The sequence below is a fragment of the Malaclemys terrapin genome, chromosome 8, assembly GCF_027887155.1.
Source record: "Malaclemys terrapin pileata isolate rMalTer1 chromosome 8, rMalTer1.hap1, whole genome shotgun sequence".
In the NCBI taxonomy this organism is placed as follows: Eukaryota; Metazoa; Chordata; order Testudines; family Emydidae; genus Malaclemys; species Malaclemys terrapin.
Window position 1 is genome coordinate 39,246,016 of NC_071512.1, and position 22,993 is coordinate 39,269,008.

Below are 22,993 nucleotides of genomic sequence, written 5' to 3' on the forward strand. Positions count from 1 at the left end.
GCTGAAAGTGATGCTGAGCCAGTGAGGGACTCAGAGGGGGAGTGAGCAGCCAGCCTCCTCCCCATCTCAGCACCCTCTTCTTGGCAGCAAGACTTCTGCTGACCAGGGCGAAGGCCCTCTCACTGGCTGTATTGATCAAGGACATGCTGCAGCCCTGGGTGCTGTTTAGAACTGGCCTTGTATCTGCACTGCCCTGCAATGCCTCAGCCTTTGGGCCTAACACAGCATCCCCCCCTGAGTGAGCCTGGTCTCCTAGGGCAACGGGGCCAGCTGGGGCTGGGGGCAGGTCCAGACACACCGGCAAAGCAGCCCACCACAACCACCGGTAACAAGACCTGCTGGGACCCCAGCATGACTCAAACTACCAGCTGGCCCAGCTGGAAGCCAGCCAAGCCATTTGAATCCCTAGCAAGAGCTTCAAAGGGAGTCCAGGCCCAGGCTGGACACAACTGAGGGACCCGGGTGTCACCCCGGTCCCAGGGCAGCCAGAGTAGCAGCTGCGCTCTCAGGCACCTCCTCAAGTGGGGCAGAGGCAGGGGGGATTCTCTGGCTCCACAGCACTGAGCCAACCTCAGACTCCTGCCCCAACACTGCTTCTCCCCATCCTCTGCCACGGCCCCTCCTCCATCCCCTCTTCCGGGAGACCCCCTGGTCAGGAGGCAGCATGGGGAGGGGCAGGAAGCTGGGAGAACAGAAACGGGGTAGGAGAGGTCTGGCTGGGCTGCCATGGGCCCTCGCAGATGGCTCCATTCTGCCCCTGGTGCCCATTGCACACATGGCTCTGGGCCCCAAGGAGCTGGCATCCGAAAGGGGCAGCGTGTCCCAGACACTGGGGATGGCTAGGGTTACCATATTTTGTGCCTCCAAATGGAGGACACTCCACGGGGCCCCGCCCACGCCCCGCCCCAACTCTGCCCCCTCCCCAAAGTCTCCGCCCCCTCCCCTGCTTCCCGCGAACATTTGATTCGCGGGAAGCCTGAAGCAGGTAAGGGGGGTATGGGGGGAGGAGGCGCGGCCCAGGCTGGCCCCCCCGGCAGCTCCAGCCTGGGTCGGCTCGGGCTCTGGGGTGCTGGCCCCGGGCCCGAGCACCCCCGGCCCGCCCAGCACCGCCGGCCCCCGGCGGCCCGGCGCCCGCCCCCGGCGGCCCGGCGCACCCCCTGGCGGCCCAGCACCGCCAGCCCCCGGCGGCCCGGCGCACCGCCCGGCACTGCTGGTCCCCGGCGGCCCAGCGCACCCCCCGGCCACCCGGCGCACCCCCCGACCCCCCGGCACCCGGCGGCCTGGCGCACCCCCCAGCTGCACCCCCTGGCCACCCGGCACCGCCGGCCCCCGGCGGCCCGGCGCACCCCCCGGCACCGCCGGTCCCCAGCCGCCCGGCATCGCCGGCCCCCGGCGGCCCGGCACACCCCCCGGCGGCCCGGCGCACCCCCCCGGCCGCCCGGCACTGCTGGCCCCCGGCCGCCCAGCGCACCCCCCGGCCGCCCGGCACCGCCGGCCCCAGGCCAGCCCCCGGCCCAGCGGCGCCGGATTTTCCCGGACATGTTCGGCTTTTTGGGATTTCCCCCCGGACGGGGATTTGAGTCCCAAAAAGCCGGACATGTCTGGGGAAATCCGGACGTATGGTAACCCTAGATGGCTGGATTGCAAACCTGTTTGTTAAGGATTGCCCTTGGGGAGGGTGGCACACAGCACGAGCTGCGAGCTGTTCAGTGCAGCCCGCCAGCCACACAACGAGTTTAGGCTCATTCAATGGGAATTCAGCTACTTGCACCTGCCAGGAGCCCTCTGCTGGGGTGTGGGGGGCCAGGATCTTTGGGCAGGAGTCAACCCCATGCCCCCCAGGGGATGCCCAGGGCCAGGGCTAGAAGCCCTGCCCCTGACTGGAGCCCCCTGGGGGAAAGATGGCTGGTTTCTGGAGGGGAATTTCAGGCCCTCAACTGGGGTAAGCAGCATCCTGCTGGGGAGGCAGCCAGGCCCCATGGAGCAATCGGCCTGTGGGGGGACTCAGGTGGGCAGCAGGTGTGGAGACCTCAGGCCTCTTGTGCACTGGACACAGGGCTGGCAGCACCGTCCCCACATCTTCAGGGGAGTCTCGTTGGTACGTGCCAAGTGGGCCAAGCATCCCCCCACGTCCAACGCAAGAAGGAGGTGACCAGTGGCTGCATTACCAGAGGGACAAAGGCCTGCTGCTGGATGGGGCGTGCACCAGGCTGGATCTGGACATGCTGAGCCAGCGGTGGCTACATGGCTGGTCAGGGATAGTAAAGGGCATCCACTAACACCAGCTCAGCCACTGGTAGCATGGCACTCTTGATTTACACCCCCTGGCCTCCGTGACATGCTCCAGCCCTGCTCTGTCAGTGCCGCCTCTGCTGCCATCACTCACCTGCTCCAGGTGAGATCAGTCACTGTGCTAAGAGACGCCTATAGTCTACCAGGCAGGCGCTCGGGACAGTAGCTACGTGCCATGGCTCTTCTCTGCACTGGCTTGCCCCTCGTTTGTTCTCATTAAAGGCTGGCAGGGTGTCTAATTAGCCAGTGTGACTTTGCCAGCGCCCTGCTGGCTAACACCTGTGCACACAGGCCTCCTCCCTTGCCCTGGCTTGGAATTAGCTTTCAGAACGCGCCTCATTTGCTCGGCAGGATCTGCTCCTGTCACTGGGAAACAAGGCAGTGGCTTCATAAGGGCATGGCGCCAGCCAGAGCTTGGTCGCTCCCTGCCAGAGAAGCTGCAAACCCAGCGAGCTGGGGGCCAAGAAGCAGGCGTCCCTGCAGCCCAGCTAGCCCACAGTGTAATGCAAAGCCTCACACAAAGGCTCAGCACTCCTGGGCATGTTGGGGAAGAGGTGTGACGGGGTGGGGGAAGGGGAGGCAGAGGGCTGGGAGTGACTGGCTCCATGGGGTTTGGCTGCATGACATACCAACCCCCCAGCTGGCACTGAACACTCCTGGGCATGGAGCCCTGCTGCAGGATGGAGGCCTCTGCACATGCAGCCCCAATCCCTGTGGGAATCTTTGCTGGGGCCTGCTGGAGTATGGAGAAGCGAGGGGGGACCATGGTATTGGAGAGAGTTGGGCTGCATTTGTCCAGAACAGACGGGAGAGACTAGGGTACTGGGGGGTGGGGGAGAGTGCAAGGAGCGCTGGTGGTAGCCTGAAAGGACAGGGGGATCTGGGAACAGTGACAGGGGGATCTAGGGGGCAGGGACAGGGGCATTTTGGGGTAGCCAGAGGGCAGGGACACGGGCATTCAGGGGTAGCCAGGGGGCAGGAGCAGCCTTCCCCATGGTTTCCCATGGTTTCCCATTACCCCCGCCCAGCTGTTCACCCAGGCCCCTCCGCTCACCCCCACAGGCTCCTGCCCTGTTCCACCGCACCCCAGTGGGTGGGAGCAGTCATTGCAGGCATATTTCCAAGAGCCGGCAGGGTGTAGAGGGTGCCCGTCGGAAGTTGAGAAGCAGATGGTCAGGCCCAGTGTTTGGGCCAGGAACTGGAGCCAGGAGTCAGAGCAGGAATCAAGGGTGGGGATGGGGTAGGTGGGCAGATCTGGGGGGGGGGCATGGGCAGGGGGATTCAGGGGGCAGGGGGATCCGGGTGGGGCATGGGCAGGGGGATCCAGGGGGCAGGGGGATCCAGGGGGGCCAGGGCAAAGGGGATCCAGGGGCCAGGGGGGATCCAGGGGGAAGGGGTGATGCAGGGGTAGCAGGGGCAGGGGGTTCTGGGGGGAATCCAGGGGGCAGAGGGATACAGGGGTAGCAGGGACAAGGGAATCTGGGGGGGCAAGGGGCATACATGGGGCAGGGGGTCCAGGGATAGGAGGGGCAGGGAGGATACAGGGGGGATCCAGGGAGTCAGGGGAATCCAGGGGGCAAGGGGATCCAGTGGGGAAGGAGTAGGGCGGGGATACTCCCAGCCAGGTAGCACCATTGAGCAGACTGGACTGGCTGCTCTCACTGAGAGCCCAGATCCCTGCCACGGGGTCCTGTGAGAGCTACGCTGGGGCCTGGCTGAACCCTGGCTGCCTGAGGCTGAGTGCCCAGGCTCAGGGCTGATTCAGCAGTGCCCTTGAAAGCACTCCCTGGCTGGGGAGAAGCCAAGGCATGCCCTGCTGTCTGAGAGCCACGGGCATAGCCATCTGCCACAGCTGAGCATCAGGGTGTGTACTGGCTTGGAGCTGCGGTTAGTGGGCCACCTCTCACTCCCGTGCCAGCCTCCAGACTGGCACCGATGGGCGCTTAAAGGGCAGCCCTAGGGAGGCACTGACCAGCAGCCCATGCCCTCCCCTCCCTTGGCAAAGAGGTGCAGAAGCCCAAGGGCTAAGTCCTGAGCCATTCCGCATTGCTGGGATCTCAGGGCAGCCAAGAGGGGAGACACATCCCATGGGCTCTGCTGGGGTTTGGCCCAGGTGCTGAGAGACACCTTGGACCTTGCCATCAGCTGGGGGTCCACACAGCAGGGTGGGCACCAAGGGAGGAGGGGTGCCACACGGATCCAGAGATCCAGACTAAGGAGAGGTTTGCCAAGTGCGCTGTGCATTCTTACCATGGCACAGAGCACTTGCATTGAACACATGCGTGGATTTATTGCAAGTCTCGTGGGATTTGGTGTCTTTGAAGCCCCAGCTCCTGGAATCAGGGAACCGTGTGAGAATCTTGACTTTCATTTTTTTAAGTATGTTCCTTGCCCTCCTGGTTGTAGAGACAAACTTGAAAATGACACCCCTCCCCCATGCCCCAGAAGGCTCTGAAACCAGAGGCAAACAGGTTGAGCTCATCAGTTAGGTTTTTAAAATCTCATGAATTTTGGGGCTGTTTCCTGATTTTGGGACACCTAGTGCTGGTGAAAAGGATCCCGTGTCTGTGACAGCTCTGGGGGTGGGCACCGCACAGGTCCGTCCACAGTAGGACCACAGTCTACTCCTCAAGGGGAGTGAACACCGCAAGGCCAGAATGGGGCTGCGCATCTGGTCCTAGCTGGTACTGCTCTGGGGGATGCTCTGATGCTCACTAGGGCTCCTCCTGGAACCAGGCTGGAATCTAGTCCCCACTGTCCAGGGGTGGTCCCTCATCTCTCCAGGAGCAGCGGGATTGCACTCAGGATGTTGGGCCTTGTCTCTCTGCTGTGATTGGTCTCCCATGGTGCGGAGGAGTAAAGCGCCTCTCTGAGTGGGCTCCATACCAAGCCTGGAGGTGTCTCCATCAGGCTGATATTCAGTAGGCCAGTTGCCGTTATGGATTCAGCAGCAGTCAGTTCACAGGACTCTGGGCAGCTGTTATCCATGTTCTGCTTAGCTAGCAGTACTGTGACCTCTGCTCCGCTGCCTGGGCCCATGACAGCTACTCTGTGGACTCAATCCCCATGGACTCATCACTGGGGTTAGCACTGGATTCCCACACTGTATTTACAGTTGGCTTTTCCCTGCACTGTCTGGCAAAAGAGTTTTAATGGAGGCAGCCTCTGCCCTCTTGCCCAAAGCTGGACAATCTCCCATACTGCCCACAGCCGCCTGGGATGTCTGTTGCAAGTTTCTGGCACCCTTCTTGCAGTGCCTGGTTTCCTCATGTTTTCCTCTCACACCCATCCTCTACCTTCTGCTCCAGGTTAACCTCAGCGGCTGTTTCCTGACACTCTCTACTCAGAGCCAGCAGCACCCACAAGTTTGCCTGTGCCATCTTTGTGCAGAGTTGTCTGGCTGTTTCTACAGTCAGCTCAGAATATCTCAGCCAGCGCTCACCCCCCTTCCCATCGCAGCCTCCCACCAACCTGTCTCCAATCAGGGAATCTCCTAGCAGGCCAAACCTACAAGACTAGTTCTGGGGCTTCCAGTCTGTGACACTCCCCAGTGCGTCCCGGTACCTTTTCCACTCTCGGCTAGCAGAGGAATCTTTTTGCAGGTTTTGTTTTTCTAGGGACACAAATAAGTTTCAATCTCTACCAGGAACCCAACAAAGCACAGCCAATCCCACAGATTACAAATCATGAGTCAGGCCCAAAAAGGTTATATTCTCAGGGTTCTTTTGGCCATCTTTTGATTGGTGCACTCCCACACCCATCCCCCATCTGCGGGTGATAGCCAGTGTCACCAACACTCCTGGATTTATTGGGTCAGGGGATTCTGGCCCCTGCTGCAGGTGCGCTCTCCCCACATCTGCCTGTCCCATGCCCAGAAATTAATTCTGCCCCCAACCTCCAATCATTCCTGACCCTCCAGCCCCCATCAGTTCTGCCCATCCCTCGCACATTCCCTATGCCCATCCCATTGGTTCAGCCCCCCAGCCTCCCCTCTGTTCCTCCTAAGGCTTTTCATCCCCATCTGCCAGGCCTGGAGGGCTGCATCAGGGTCCCCTCCACCTTCTAGGCTGAGGGGGCAGTGGCTCCTGGGACTTCTCACCCTCTGTTACAAAGTTGGGGATTTTTGTAGTGTTTTAAAATTTACGTGAATAGCGTGTGAGCTATTCCTTGTGTGCTGCACGTTTAACAAGGTCGGGGGAGAGGGTTTGTTGTTGCAGAAGACCAGGTGTAACCTCACCTAGCAGCTGGGACCCCCAGACAATGGTTTGGAGATGGGGAACCCCAGCAACTGGTGACCTGATGACTAAGAGACCCACCCCAGTTTGGCAGTCAGATGATTCTGGCCAGTGGGAGGACAAAGGACTGAGGAGAGGGACCCTCCCCAACCCTCTCCAGCCCAGTGAAAATGAATAAGTGAGTGAGGGTGGGGGAGAGCGAGTGATGGAGAGAGGGGGGATGGAGTGAGTGTGGCAGGGCCTTGGAGAAGGGGCGGGACAATGGTGTTCAGTTTTGTTCGATCAGAAGGTTGGCAACCCTACTGAGCTTGTGTCGCTCTAGCTCCCCACATGTGAGAACAGGGTTGGGCTGTTGAGAGGGAGCGCTGCCTGCAGCAGCCCTGATTGGATGCTCAGCCCTAGGAGGCAAGCAATTGGGGCAGGCAGCCAATCAGAGGGGTTTTTCCCCAGTTAGGGCTGAAACTCGGGTGAGGGCTGGAGTGTCGCTCTCCTGTGCATGTCAAGTAGGGATGCTGCTGTCGGCTCATGGCAGCTACCAGCATCCCTAGTGCCCTGCCCCAGCAGTCCTGGGTGGGGCCACTGGCCTGGTACTGCTAGTGTCTGCATCTGCCGCAGCCCTGGACAGCATTCCATCTGCTGGGGCAGCTTCCAGCCCCTGCCACACCTCCCCAAACCTTCATCCTGGTGCTGCTTGCAGACCTTGCTAGCGGGGTGAGGCCTTAGATCTGTCCATTCCTGGTCTCATGGGCAGTTCCTCAGCATGGCGCAGGGCGCTTGCATTCCTTGTATTACAGCTGGTGGTCAGCTCAGCCAGTCTCCCCCTGCCGTCAGACCCTGCCTTCCTGAACAGATGATGCCCTTTGGTGTCTACAGCCGTCCCCCTCCGCCAGTCTCAGCAATGGGAACTGCTCCACACAAGGTTGCATTGGGGTAGGAGTCCCAATGTGGTGCCTGAGGTGCTTGGGTCCCGCAGCAAGGAGAGCACAGAGAAGGGGCTCTGTGCTGAGGCAGAGCACGGCCAGTGTCTCTGGACAGGCTAGGAGGCTTTATTTGCTTTTGATGTATTTTAGACAGGCAGATGTGACACTAGCTCTTGGAGTGAGCAACGCTGCCAACCCTGACCCAGACCATCTGACCAGGACCCCCCAGTGCTCAGGGCAATAGCCTGCACCCCGGTAGAGGGGAGGGCCGTTTGGCCTCTCCTTGGACGTCTGACTGTTCCGTCTGGGCTCTGTATGGTGCCCATCACCGGGGCCTCTGGCAGGAATGACCATCTGTGACAAACTGGGACTGTTCTTACTGTGGTCTGTGAATGCTGACAGGGGAGTGTGGCTAGGATAGTCTGCCTTGGGGGATGGGAGACTGCCCGAAGGAGAATACCTGAGCATGTAACATGAGAACCCAGGGAGGGGTTGGAGGCCAGGTGACACCTTGGCCCTGGGATACTGAACAAAGGCTGTGGGAGGGGTCGCTGAAGGCAGAGTCTCAGAAGCTGGCTGGTGAGATGGCTGGGAGGCAGAGATGGCTCTGACCTCCCAAGGGGGGCTGGGATGCCCTGGGACCCCAAGATGGACCTAACTGAGGGGGGTCCTGTTGTCTGTGCCTGCAAGACCTGTCTCGGACTGTATTCCTATCATCTAAATAAACCTTCTGCTTTACTGGCTGGCTGAGAGTCATGGTGAATTGCAGGAAGCCGGGGGTGCAGGGCCCTGAGTTCCCCCACACTCCGTGACACCATCCCTGCCCTCTGTGGCTCTGATCACGTGGCCCCCCACTTGTTCTGGGAGCAGGTCCTGCTGCCACAGCCTGTTCAGCGGCTGCGGTGGTCTGCCCCCGGAGCCTGTGTTCACTGCTCCCAGTGTGTCTCACTGTCAGCAGCTCTGGGAGGTGGGGCCGGTCACTTCTGGCTGTCTCCTGTAGGGCAGGCCCTCAGGGTATTTGTGACACAGGATTTCCATGCAGAGGGTGTAGCTGTTAGCAGGGGTAACTCTCTGGCAGCCACCTCATAGTGCTCCTTTTAGTCCTGTTCCCGGAACATAGCTCTTTGCAAACTACTTTGGGGTTGCCTTTGGCACAGGGAGCTTGTTGGACATTGGCACTGAAGTTTTTGCCCTGCCCATGGGTCGCTGCACTAGTGCTGCTGAGCGAGCATGTGAGATGTCCTAACTGTGCTCAGCAGGGAGCCAGGAACCCGGCAGGGTTGTTCCTACCAAGCCCTTTGCTATTTTGCCTTATATAACTAGCAGGCTGCAGTCCCATTTGCTCCCCTGGGATATTTTGCAGATCCCCACTGCCTCTGGGCCTGTCCTGTGCAGCTCTCACCCTCTGCTTTCCTTTAGTGCCACTGGCTTCCAGGGCAGCTGGGCAGCGCTGCTGCCTCTCCCCTGCACCAGGCTGCCAGGCTCCTGTAATATACTGTGGGGAAAGAACCAGTTGGCTTGTGGTACTGGGGAGGGCAGTTCTTTGATCCTGAGGCCAAGCTGCTGGTGTGTGTCTCCCATAAATACCTCTGGGTCCTGGTAGCACGAGGTGCCTGCTGGGGCCCTCTACAGTGCAGTGGGAGCAGGATGGTGGCTGGCACCAATTGCTGGAGGATCTAGTGCACAGAGGATCATTGCAACACTCCTGCATGCTGAACCCCAAAAACATTGACCCAAGGCTGCAAACTCAGCCTCTGGCTCCTCTTCTGTTGCTCTAGAGTTCAGCCCCTCCCCGCCCATGTCTCTGGGGTCACAGACTGCCCATCCCCAGCTATCCAGGCACCTCCATCTCACTGGGTATCTCTGTGCTGCAATCGGGAGGTGTGACTGCAGCCCGTGCAGACATACCCAGCTAGCTTTGATCAGCAGCACCAGCAGCGCCGTGTACACCCAGCTTCCTGGGTCGGTGGGGCTAGTCAGTGCAGCCCTCAGCTTCACTGCCCCTGTTACCTGAGCTGGCCTCCATCTAGGAGTCACACTGACTAGCTGCAGTGTAGACAGACCCAGGATCAGTCAATTAATACAGAATATGATCTAACACAAAGCAGGATTACCCTCCGGCTGTACCGCAGCCTTCAGACCTGGTTGGATTACGGAGGCCTCAGTGAGGACTTCAACTCTAAGGGAGGCCCCTGAAGCTTTCCTTGGTATGGGGCATGGTCAGGCGAGAGGCAAGGAGCATGTGACATCTGCATATGTGGTGCCTCCTGTGGACTCCCCAAAATCTAAGCAGATCTCAGGATGTGCTGGAAGGGGGAGTAGATCCCCAGCTGCTAACAGAGGGGCAGATGTAACTTCCCGTGAGTGAACGAGCATCACATATGCCCCTCTACGCTGAGCCCTGGAGGATACATAGAATCATAGAATATCAGGGTTGGAAGAGACCTCAGGTCTCATCTAGTCCAACCCCCTGCTCAAAGCAGGACCAATCCCCAACTAAATCATCCCAGCCAGGGCTTTGTCTAGCCTGACCTTAAAAACCTCTAAGGAAGGAGATTCCACCACCTCCCTAGGTAACCCATTCCAGTGCTTCACCACCCTCCTAGTGAAATAGTTTGTCCTAATATCCAACCTAGACCTCCCCCACTGCAACTTGAGACCATTGCTCCTTGTTCTGTCATCTGGTACCACTGAGAACAGTCTAGATCCATCCTCTTTGGAACCCCCCTTCAGATAGTTGAAGGCTGTTATCAAATCCCCCCTCACTCTTCTCTTCTGCAGACTAAACAAGCACAGTTCCCTCAGCCTCTCCTCAGAAATCATGTGCCCCCTGATCATTTTCGTTGCCCTCTGCTGGACTCTCCAATTTGTCCACATCCCTTCTCTTATGGGGTGTTACAGTGCCAAGTTCCTTAGCTCAAGGTGGGACAGCTCATGCTTTAGCTCTGCAGGTCCCCGGCACAAGCCCCAATGTATCATCCAGGAGGGCAGCTGTCACCCATGCACCAAATTCCCAGCTGACAGAATGCGGAATTCTGCAGCCACAGCTGGGACTGATGCTGAAGGGAGGGGAGCTGAGAGCTGCTCTCCATCATTCTTCCAGCCCTAAGAGCTGCTGCCCCCTTCTCCTCACCCCGGTTGCTCTTTGGGGCTTAGGGGTTTGACAGTGGATTAGATCCAAAGGAACCCCACTGCAGCAATGGAGTGAGAGGAGAACCAGCCGCCAGGGTGTGACTAGGAGGAATGGGCTGGAAGAACGGGAAAAGAGCTTGGAGAAATTGGGAAGCCCCCTGTGGGTAGCAGAGTTGGAGCTGGAAGTCCCATCACTCCAGTCAGCATGGGCCTTGCTGGGCTTACCTCCCCTGGGCCCTGTGGGTGGGCTTATTGTGAGCAGCACCAGCAGAGCTGCTTCTCCAGCCAGTCTCCCACCCCTACAGGACTGGCAGCGTGGGCTAGTGGTCAGCACAAGGGCCTGGTTGTCAGGACTCCTGGGTTTGCTGTGCGGCCCCTCCGCTCTGTCCCCATCTATACAAAGGAGAAGGATGCTGTGCTCTCATGCGGGGTGCTGGGAGTGCTCACTAGTTCATGCCTGTGCAGCATTGGGAAGTCCATACAGTGCTGTACAGTGCCACACGATTCATGCTGACCTTCAGGGTGCAGGTCTGTGCTCTGTGGCATGGGGGAGAGGAGGCCTCAGGAGGCCAAGGAGGGGGTGGTAGCTGTTACTCCTGACAGGCCGGCACGAGGAGGACTCATGTCCAAGGCCCCACATGTGGGATTAAAAATCCAGATCCATAAGGAGCTGCAGCCTCTGGCGGGGCCTTTGCATGAGGCCATGCACCGTGCGCCTGGCCTGCACATGGAACATGGCTCCTGCACATGCCAGTGGAGCTGCCCAGCCTCCAGCAGGCAGTGCAGGCTGAGAAAGCTGATCCCCTGAGCAGTGGGAATTCCCCAGCAGCCAGGCCAGGCCTGGCGCACAAATCCGAACTGTACAAGATAAGCTCATGAAATTCATCCCCTCCCTCAATGTGGAGAGGAATAAACAACAGCTTTCTGCCTCGAGTTATAACTCCCACACACACTGGTTTTAGACAAAGCAATAAGAAGTTTATTAACTACAAAAGATAGATTTTAAGTGATTATATGGGAGAGCAAACAAATCAAAGCAGATTCCCTAGCAAACGAAGCTTAATATACTACATAGATCAGATATGAATTAGCAGATTCTCACCCTGAGCAGGTTGCAGATTCTTAAGGCACAAGCTGCACTTGCTTTACAGTTTGGAATCCCCAGGTGTTCCATTTATAGGCTAAAAATCCCTTTAGCCTGGGTCCAGCACTTCCTCCAGTTCAGTCTTTGTTCCTCGGGTGTTTCCAAGAGTCTCTTTGGGTGGGGAGTCAGTGAAGAAAGGATGATGATGTCACTCCCCTGCCGTAAATAGCCTTTGCATATGGCAGGAACCCTTTGTTTCAAAGCTTGGTTCCCATGCCAGTCAGTGGAAAAATAGTGATATCCCAAGATGGAGTCCAGCACCAGGTGACCTGGTCACATGTCCCTGTAATATCACAGCAGCCATTACTCAGAGGCTGTTTGTAGCGCTCTCAGAAAGGCTCTGCAGGTGGGGGATAAGCTTCTTCTAAGGTCTATGTTTTCTCTAATGGCCCTTCCCCACCCAGTTTTTCACAAGAAAGCATCTTGCCTAGTGGGCGTTACCCAAATGTAAACACATTTGAAATACAGCTAATAGTCAATATTCCTAACTTCAGATATAAAAATGATACATACATACAAATAGGATAATCATATTCAGCAAATCATAACCTTTCCAGTGACATCTCACATGACTTATCTTGCATAAAACACCATAACTATGTTGTAATCACATCATAATAATATCACTGTGAAGAATATGGGGTGCAGTGTCACACCAGGGTTCAACAATTCCTAACCCGGGGTTACAAAGAAGTGTAAACGCTCAAGTGCTAGTTAACAAATCCAGGGGCTGCTCACTTGAGTTTTACTAACCCTGGGCGTGCATTGCAGCATGAACATACGCGCGAGGCCCATGGGGATGGGCACAATAAAATGCTGACAGATCAAGGTGCTTGCTGCTTGGGGGCAGTGGGTTCACAGGGCCAGAGACATCCCTGCACTACCAATTGTGCCACTGCTATTCAGGAGCTGCAGGGGGCCAGGGGAAGCACAGGTATTGCCAGGGGAATCAGCAAGCATCAGGGAGCTGCAGCACAGGGGGATGGAAACAGCTGCTGCCCGCTGAGCTCCAGTGTGAGGCACTGGGTGAGAGCTGGGGATTCAAGGCAGAATCACGGCTTAGGAAGCCCAACGGGTGCAGAGGCAAGGTTCAGGTCAGGCAGGGGCTTAGGAGAAGAGGCAAATCCTTGGGGGCTGCTATGGGGCAGGAGGTCAGAGTCTAGTGAAGGAGGGGTGCTCTCAAGGCAAAGGCTGGGGGCTCAAGGGCTGAATCTAGGAAGGAGAAACCTTTACGATGTCCCCAGGGCTGGCTCGGGTGGGGTGGATTTCAGGACTAGGGTGCTGGATTCAGAGACTGACTGGACGGTTGGGGGAGAGTTGGGGCTGGCGCATGGTTGTGGGGGGATGAAGGTGAGAGTTAGAGCTCTATCTTGTGGGGGAGGTGTGGGGGAGAGTTGGGATTGGAGCCCACGGGTAGTGGGGTATGTGTGCGACAGTTGGGGCTGGACTCTTGTAGGGGGGGGAATGAGGGCAACTGCTGGAGTCTGGGGGGGTGGGATGTGGGTGAGATTTGGGGCTGGAGTCTGTGGGGGGTGATTTGGGTGAGAGTTGGGGCTGGAGCACGGGGTTGGAGGGGATATGGGTGACAATTGGGGCTGGAGCCCAGTTAGGGGGATGTGGGTGAGAGTTGGGGATGGATTCCGAGGGTGGGAGGGGATGTGGGTGAGAGTTGGTGCTGGATCCTGGGGGCGGGTGTGTGGATGTGGGTGAGAGTTGGTGCTGGAGCCCAGGGGTAGGTGACAGTTGGGGTTGGAGTCTGGGAGGGCGGGTTGTGGGTAAGAGTTGGGGCTGGATTCCGAGAGTGGGAGGGGATGTGGGTGAGAGTTGGTGCTGGATCCTGGGGGCGGGTGTGTGGATGTGGGTGAGAGCCCATGGTGGTGGGATGTGAGTGAGAGTTGGGATTGGAGCCCAGGGGTAGGGGAATGTGGGTGACTGTTGGGGTTGGAGACTGGGGGGCGGGATATGGGTGAGATTTGGGGCTGCAGCGTGGGGGTTGGGGGAATGTCGATGAGAGTTAGAGCTGTATCTTGTCGGGGGGAGGTGTGGGTAAGAATTGGGGCTGGAGTCTGGGGGGGGAATTCGAGTGAGAGTTGGGACTGGAGTCTGGGGGGGGATTTGGGTGAAATTTGGGGATGGAGTGTGGGGGTGAGGAGATATGGGTGAGAGTTGGTGCTGGAGCCCGAGGGTAGTATATGGGTGAGAGTTGGGGTTGGAGTCTGGGGGTGTAGCGGGATGTGGGTGAGAGTTGGGGCTGGAGTCTCGGGGGCGGGATGGGGGTGAGAGTTGGGGCTGGAGTCTGCGGGGGGAGGGGATTTGGGTGAGCGCGAGGCGGGTATGTGGGTGAGAATTGGGCTGGATCCTGAGGGTGGGCAGGGATGTGTATGAGAGTTGGGGCTGGAGCCTGGGGGTGAGGGTGAGAATTGGGGCTGGATCCCAAGGGTGGGCGGGGATGTGTATGAGAGTTGGGGCTGGAGCTGTAAGGATAAGGCCTTTGTCTGCAGCCATATTGTAAGGCCTTAAGCTTAAGGCCTTCGTCTTCAGCCAGATTAAAGGAGCAGCCAAGCATAGGGTTACCATATTCAAACATTTAAAAAAGAGGACACTTCACGGGGTCCCAGTCCTGCCCCCGGACCAGCCCCAACTCTGCCCCAACCCCATCCCTTCCCCGCCCCCATTCCAACCCCTTCCCCAAAGTCCCTGCCCCAACTCTGCCCCCTCCTCTGAGCACCCCGCATTCCCCCTCCTCCCTCCCGCTCTGATCTTGGTTGGGGGTTGCTAAGTGCTTCCCTGCTCCCCACTGGCCCTGAAGCCCCTGCACCCCCCCACCCCTGCAGCCTCTGCGCCCCCCGCCTGCCCTGCCCCTGCAGCCTCTATGCCCCTGCCTGCCCTGCTCCTCCTCACCCTGCAGCCTCTGCGCCCCCCGCCTGCCCTGCCCCTGCACCTCCTGCCCCTGCAGTCTCTATGCACCTGCCTGCCCTGCTCCTCCTCGCCCTGCAGCCTCTGCACCCCCCTGCCCCTGCAGCCTCTGTGCCCCTTGCTCCCCAGTCTCCCTGCAGCCCCGCACCCCCCCGCCCCTGCAGCCTCTGCGCCCCCGTTTGCCCTGCTCCTCCTCGCCCTGCAGCCTCTGCACCCCCCTGTCTGCCCTGCTCCCCCGCTCACCTGGCAGCCTCTGCCTGGCGGGGGCTTCGGATGCTCAGCGGCGACCGGGGGGGTCCCTGCAGCCCCGGCACATGCCGCACTCCCCGCCCCGCGCCACAGCCTCCTTCCTGCCGCGCAGGGTGACGGGGCCGCAGGAAGGGTCCCCCAGTGGCCGGGGAGTCCTCGCCCGCGAGGGAAGCCTGAGCCGCTGGCTGGGCCCGGCCTCCCCATGTCCTGTGGGCTCGGCTGGGGCGCGCGGTCCGCCCGGCCTCCAGGGGCAGCAGCGGCCCCTTCGCCGCCTTCTGCGGCTGCGCCCCCCCTCCCCCGCCCGAGCTCGCTACAATGTAGCCGGGCGGCTGGGCTGCGCTGCGGACCCGACGGGTTGTGCTGGGGCCGGGCGGACCCTGGCTTATGCTGCCTCCCTATTTCCCCGGACATGCCCGGCTTTTTGGCAATTCCCCCCGGAAGGGGATTTGAGCACCAAAAAGCCGGACATGTCCGGGGAAATCCGGACGTATGGTAACCCTAGCCAAGCAGCAGCCATTAGCTGAGAAGCAGGAAGTCACATCCTCAAATTCCATTTAAATGACATTAAAACAATGTAATATCAGGCTGTTAAGAAAGAGACCCCGTCCTAATGGCACCCACTATCACCAGATAAAGAAACAGAGCTTAAGATGGTTAAAGAAAACTTACTTTGATAGCATCCTGTCTGTCAAGAAATCACTTATCAATAGTTGTGGTTGTGAAATCCTCATTTCTTTATTGTTTTGTCTTTATGGTCCCCACTTCCCTATTGTTTATCTGTGTGGTCTATCTGGTTCTTTAATTGTTTCTGTCTGTTACATAATTAATTTTGCTAGGTGTAAATTAAGATGGTGGAGTAGGATTGGTTAAAGAATTTTGTTACACTATGTTAGGATTGTTCAGTAAAATTTTAGTATGATGATCGGCTAAGGTACAGCTAAAAAGGACTCAAATTTCACTATATAAACTGGGGTCCAAAAGGAAGTTCTTTGGGAACCAACTCCAGGACACAGCCCCAAAAATCAGAGCTGCCAGACCTCAACACTCTGCCAATGACACCATGCAGAAACTGAAGTCTCCCAGATGGACCTGATCCTGACTGGCCATCAAGAAAAGTTCTTCTGTTTTATTGGGAGTGGTGAGCACTGTATGTGTAGCATGTGCAGTCTGCTTTTGGTGATTGTTAATAAACAGAAGTTATGTAGTATATTACTGTGTAAGGCTCTTTCACTGGTAAAAGACCCTGTAAACCTGCAAAAGATTAAGCTCTGAGTCCACAGGGAAAGGGTGTTTGCTGTGAGTCCACAGGCAGAGGGTGTTTGCCCGGAACCCACGGAGGACTAGAGCCCGGAGCCCACAGAGGGGTAAAGTTAGGTGCTTTTCACCTGGAGCCCTACTAACTGGGAAAGGGTGGGGGTGCCTAAATTAAGAGGGTTACGTCTTGAGCCCTAAGAACTGGGTAAAGGTGGGTGCCCTTGAGTGTGCGAGTAACAGAATTTTGTGCGGGTAACAGCCTGGGGGTGGGAGGGGATGTGGGTGAGAGTTGGGGCTGCAGCCCAAGGGTGGAGGCGGGATGTGGTGAGAGTTGGGGCTAGATCTTGGGGGCGGGTGTGTGGATGTGGGTGAGAGTTGGGGCTGGAGCCTGGTTGGGGGGATGTGGGTGAGTGTTGGGACTACAGTGCGGGGGTAGGGGGGAATGTTGGTGAGATTTGGGCTGGAGTTCAGTGGGTGAGAATTGGGGCTGGAGTTCAGTGGGTGAGAGTTGGGGCTGGAGCCTCGGTGGGGGAATGTAGGTGAGTACTGGGGCTGGAGCCCGGCAGGGGAGGTATGTGGGTGAGAGTTGGGGCTGGAACCTGGTAAGGGAGGTATGTGGTTGAGAGTTGGGGCTGCAGAAAAGGGCAGATGAGGGTGACAGTTGGGGCTGGAGCTCGGTGGGTGAGAGTTGGGGCTGGAGCCTCGGTGGGGGGATGTGGGTGAGAGTTGGGGCTGGAGCCACGGGGTGGAAGATGTGGGTGAGAATTGGGGTTGGAGCCCGGCAGGGGAGGTATGTGGGTGAGAGTTGGGGCTGGAGCCCGGTGGTGGGTGGGATGTGGGTGAGAGTTGGGGCTGGAGCCCAGGAGTAGGCGGGATGTGGGTGAGAGTTGGGGCTGGAGTCCAGGGGTGGGCGGGATTTGAGTGAGAGTTGGGGTTGAGCCTGGTCGAGGTGGGACGAGTGAGGCATGTGCATGTGGTCTCCATTGCCCCAGTACATCCAGAGGAGAAGGCTGACTATGCCCTGGATGAGCTGGAGGCTCCTGGAGAGCAGCTCGGCAGGTGAATCAGTTCATGCCAGCATAGCATGGGGCTGGCAGCAGGGCCTGGCAGAGAGACGGGCCATTTATAAAGTGGCCAACAAGGGAAGCATCGAGGTGTCAGTGCTAAAAATACTCATGGGGCTTGGGCAGCACAGCTCAGCCTCCTCAGCACGGGAGGGCTGCTGGGCACCGGGCGCCGCTCCCGAGTACTTTTATCCCGCTCGTTCCTACAGCTCGTTATTAAACTGCCGGCCTGGAAAGTTGCTCTCCAGCCTGGCTCAGCCTCTGCCCCCAGGCTCCCTATGGCTGCGGGACAGCTAATTCCCAGCAGGGCCGTGGCCCAGGACCCAAAGTGTGAGCGAGACAAGGGGCTGCTCAGGGGAACCTAGTTACAAGCAGGAGCTGGAGGAGGCCACACAAAATGTCAGTGAGCCAAAGGCAGCCGGGCCAGCCCCAGAACAGCATGCACCCCTCGTGGGGTTCCAGCACCCCCCCCCCCCCCAGAGATATGGAGTACTTTCACATACAGGCACAACATCCACTCCCACACAGAGGGTACTGTAGTCCACATATGTGCACATACTGCCGAGGGGGATACATGTACGCACAACAACAAGCATACGTACCAATCTACAGTGAAACAGACACACACAGAGACAGGCAAATACCCACAGCTGCACATCACACCTAGCACACCACTGCCTTTCAGAGCCTGCAGAACAGAAATCACTAGGACATTAACAGCGGGGGACCATTTGATAGTGTATACACAGAAGGTTCTTTAAATCCAGTTAATAACCCCCCAGCCCAGAGCCCCAGTAATAACCACATAGCCCCCCACTTTCCTGCACAGACCCCCATTAACACTACAGGGGCCCTGCCCATTGGCTGTTAGTGCAGCAGGCTCTTGCCTCCAGCACCCTATGTGAGCAAGCTGGATTCTGCCAGCAGGAGGTTTGTGGGGGGACACAGGGTGGGGGAAGGAGAAGGGTAGCAGTGGGAGGTGGGTGAAGGCAGCCAGGCTCTGTCCTCAGGTGTGCATAGGACACATTCAGCTGGGAGCTTCTTGTTAGACAAGGTATTAGCAGCCCTTGCAAACAGCTGACGTGGTTGCAGCGAGCTGTTGCACACACATCTCCGGGGTCCCAGGGGAGGCTGTGCTTCGATTCGTGCCGTGCATGGGGTCCACAGAACAGATGCAGCTTGGATGTATTTATTTTTTTGCTGGTGAATGTTAATCTCAGCTCAGCTGATAATGCTGCGTAGATACACACTGCCTTCAGGAATCTTCCCTGAGCTAGCCAGTGCTGCTCTCGTGCCCCTCCTGGGCCTGGGTGAGGCTGGCACTTGTGAGCTCCTAGCGCTTTGGGAGACAGGCACTACACAGTAAACACAGCAGCTGGGCCTTTCCCCTTCCTCCGTCTCTCTCTTGCTCATTGTCAGCCCAGATTGCTCCCTTCTCTCCCCCAGGTGCTTTGCAGCCCCCTCTCTGCAGTATCTGGGCACTGCCCATTCTGACACCCCTGGGAGGGAGGCAGGGCTGCTAGCCCAATTTACATACGGGGGATGAAGCCCCACTGAGAGTGAGGTGCCTAAACACCCTTGATGATCTGGGCCAGAGAGACTAAGGGACTTGCCCAGGAAGTTGGTGTCAGAGCCGGGAATTGAGCCAGGATCTCCTAAGCCCCAGGTTAGAGCCCAAACCACTGGATCATCCTTCCTAATCTCACTGCTGCCTGGCCCCATAGGGTACGTCCACACTGCACGCTAAGCCCGGGCTTTGACTCAGGATTGTGCCCAAGCCCCGCTTCCATCCACACAGAAATCTGTGCGACTCAGGTCAGCTCAGGGCCCAGTCCTAGGGCCTGCTAGGGGGTGGGTAGGGCCCAAGTCCCGCTGTCATTTTGCAGTGTGGATGCAGCCAAACCACAGCCCGAGTCAGAAGGTCTGAGTGGTGCAGTATGGATGCGTTAGCACCGCTGTGAGACTCGGGGCCAGCAATTGTAAACTCAGGTTTTACTATTCAGTATGGATGTTCCAGTGCAGGCTTGGAAACACCGAGTCCACAGCCCAGGTCCCACAGACCCCGGTTTGCAATGCAGTGTAGACACACTCCTAGTGTCTGTGGCAGTGGCCCTAGCGCTGTCTGCTCTGTGAAGCCAGCTCCCCTCTAGTGGACCTGATCCTGAGGCCTGCCTGAGCTGCACTCAGTCCAGGACTTGTGAAAGGGGCAAAGGTGGCTTCTGCCATTGTCCTTGCTCCCCAGTTCCAGACTAGCCAGGGGCTCTGGTTTCTCTGGTGTATGCTTGGCTGTCTGTAACCCCATGAGTTGTCACAGAAGCTAGGAATAGCTGGATCACACAGCCAGCCCGTCCCCTCCCCACCATGGTCTCGCCTCTGAAGCCTTGTGGTGGGGTTGTGAGGGCGTGGCATAGAGCCACTGCACCAGCTCTGCGCTATCCAGAGACAGGGTTGGCTCTAGGCACCAGCGTTCCAAGCATGTGCTTGGAACTTCTAAAGGGGCGGCATTCTGGCTCTTTGGGGTGGCACTTTTCAAGGGGTGGCACTCCAGCTTTTTTTTTTGCTTGGGGCGTCAAAAAACCTGGAGCCGGCACTGCCCAGAGATTCCCCTACGAAGGGCAATCTCTTACGGACCAACTGGGAGCAGCACAAAGGGGCCACAGTGGAACCGGGCCCAATATTGTCCCCTCCTGAGGCGCTCCGAAAATGCAGGATGGGGGTGTGAACACAGGAGGGGGAAGGCAGGATTTACAAAGTGCCGGGGGATGCCCTCGAACGGGCTGGCTCTGTGGCACTGCCCTCAGGAGCATTCCTCGCAGCATGCAGGATTCTGCACACAGTCCACACCAGTGACCAGGCAGCGCTGGGGCCATCCCCACAACCCCTGCAGGATTCAAGAGGGTCCCTCTCCACAGCGGGGGAGGAGGTGGTAGTAAGGGAGCAAATATTTAAAGCATCTTCCTGTGCTGACCCAGCCCACCCTGCTGCCAACCCCCTCAGTACTGCTCCCCAAGCTTTGGGAAGGGGGGCTGCCATGGGATGGCTCCTGTGCTCAGTAATTGCCTGCGACAAGCTGCCCATAGCTTCACTGCAGGCAGCAGCTAATGGAAGTGCTGGTGCCTGTGTCTTTGCTCTGTGTATTTTACAGCTCTTCCCTGCTTGACTTAGCAGTCCCAAGGGGGAGGGCATGCTAACCTGTGTGAATGCAGAGCCCAAGGCCTTGCACCTAGCCCTGGAGCGTGCCCAGGGATCCAGAGCACCTCTGAGGTGCCGGCTTTGCGCAGAGCCTGGCTAGTGCGCTTGTGAGCGTGAGGGAAGATCACTGCTTCCTCAGTGAGATCTGATTATATCGCACAGCTTTATCCTGTCAGGCCTCTCTCTGACATTCTGGTGCCTAGAGCGCTTCCCAGGTGCTTAACAAAGAACTCTCAGGAGAGGAGAGGGTTAACTGGGACAGGCAAAGCATTTATTCTGAAATACATTGTTTTACATTTATGGAGCAGCTGCAGACTCAACACAGGGACCCAAGACATCCTCATAACACCTGTGATACAGGAGCAAAGGCAGCCACCTCTGGGGTGAAACAAGGCAGTTGCTTGCTGGGAATCCATATCCGTGTGAAGCTGCAGAGGGGACTCAGTCAGATTGGAATTGTCAAAGCTGATATGTGACACTTGGCCAAACATTCCAGCTATGGGGACAGTATCATGGAACAAAGAAATTACCAGGCTGCATCCATCTAGCCCAAAATCCTATCTGACAGTGGCCAGCACCAGATGCTTGAGAGAAAAGTGCGTGAAACCCCACAGTAGCAGTTGTGGGAAAATGTCCCAAGGATAGTTTGATGCTATTATCTAAAGTTAGAGATTCATTCAAACCCTGAAAAACAAAGTTTTATCTCCTTTCCAAATTTTTTGTTATCACTGACTATGATAACTGGATATTCTTGCTATGTTCTTGGCCTCAATGACTACCTGTGGCAGGAAGTTCCACAGTCTAAATACATGTTGTGTGCAAAAATATTTCCTTTGATCAGTTTTGAAATTCCTTCTTTTAATTTAATTGAATAATCCATTGTTCTTGTATTACGAGACAGAAAGAACAGAAGTCCCCACTCTCCCTTCTTGAGACCATTCATTATTTTATAGACATGGATCACATCCCCTCTCATTTGTCTCCTTTCTAAGGTAACAATCCCACTCTTTTCACTCTCCCGTCAAAGCGGAAATTTTCCAGATCCTTGATCACTCTCATCACCCTTCTCTGAACTCCTCTACTGCTGCAATATCTTTTCGGAGATGGGGGCACCAGTGCTGCAATATGGTGTCCAGATGATGCTGCACTGTTGAGTTATTTAGAGGCTTTATTTTTTGGTTTAGTCTCCATGCTCTTCCTTCTATCTTCTAACATCCTATTTGCTCTTTGGAAGTGCAGTTACACACAGGTCCCTTTCCTGAGTGGAGACAGTTAGTTTAGGGTGAGTTCAATTTTTCCCTCCAATGTGCATTACTTTGCATTTGTCAACATTTAATTTCATCTGCCCTCATGTTGCCCATTCCCCAAGCGTGGTTAGATCCTTCAGAAGTCCCTCACAGTCTTCCCTGGACTTGACTGATCTAAATAATTTTGCGTCATCTGCAGATTTTGCTGCCTGACTGCCCACCCTTGTCCCAGACATAGCACAAAACCTTGAGGCCTCTGATGCTTGAGGCCTCCTTTTGCTGTGATGAAATCTGACCATTTAATCCTACTCTTTGTTTCCTATCTCTTAGCCAATCTTTGATCCAGGACAATACTTTGCCTATCACCACATGGCAACTTAGTTTCTTTAGTAGCTTTTTATGAGGGATGTTGGCAAAGGCCTTTAAATTATGTCAGCTATTTCTCCTTTATCCACCCTGTCATTGACACATTCAAAGGATTCTAGTAGATTAGTGAGATATGATTTTCTTTTGCAGAAACCTTGCTGGTTAGTGCCTGTCAGATCATGATCTCCAACGGGGAGAGGAGGGAAAGGGAAGGGAAAGGGGAAGATTATTCTATTTGATAGATCTACTCACCATTGTGAGCAGCCCCCTGGGCTCCAGGGGTCGCCGAGCAGGGCCAGTCATTTACTCAAAGGGATGTGCACAATGTAGTAAATTTTCAGCTATCCCAAAGGACTGCCTAATTTCTTCAACAAGTAGTTCTTGGTCAGCAGCTTCTTGCCAGTTGTGACGTTATTGACATGAACTGTGACCGTATAGATCATTGTTGCAACAACTGTTATATATTTGCAGAAAATATTGTACAAAGGTTGTCGTGTGAGGTGTCTATAAAAAGGTTATGATTTGCTGGTTATGATTATGCTATCTGTATGTGTGTATCATTTTGATAGTTGAAATTATGAATATTGTCTCTGTACTTGTATCTCAATGTGTTTGATTCTAAGAGCATGGCTACACTGGAAACTTCAAAGCGCTGTCGCGGGAATGCTCCCACGGCAGCACTTTGAAGTGCAAGTGTGGTCATCTGAGTGCTGGGAGAGAGCTCTCCCAGCGTTCCTGGTAATCCACCTCCACGAGGGGCTTAGCTCCCAGTGCTGGGAGTGCGGCTCCCAGCGCTCAGAGCCTGTCTACACTAGGGCTTTAAAGCGCTCAGACTTGCTGCGCTCAGGGGGGTGATTTTTCACCCCCCTGAGCCAGCAAGTTAGAGCACTATAAAATGTAAGTGTAGACAAGCCCCAAGTAGCATTAGTGAAGCATTTGGTCAGTTTCTTGAGAAAGGAATTTGCAGATTAAGTGCCCAGAC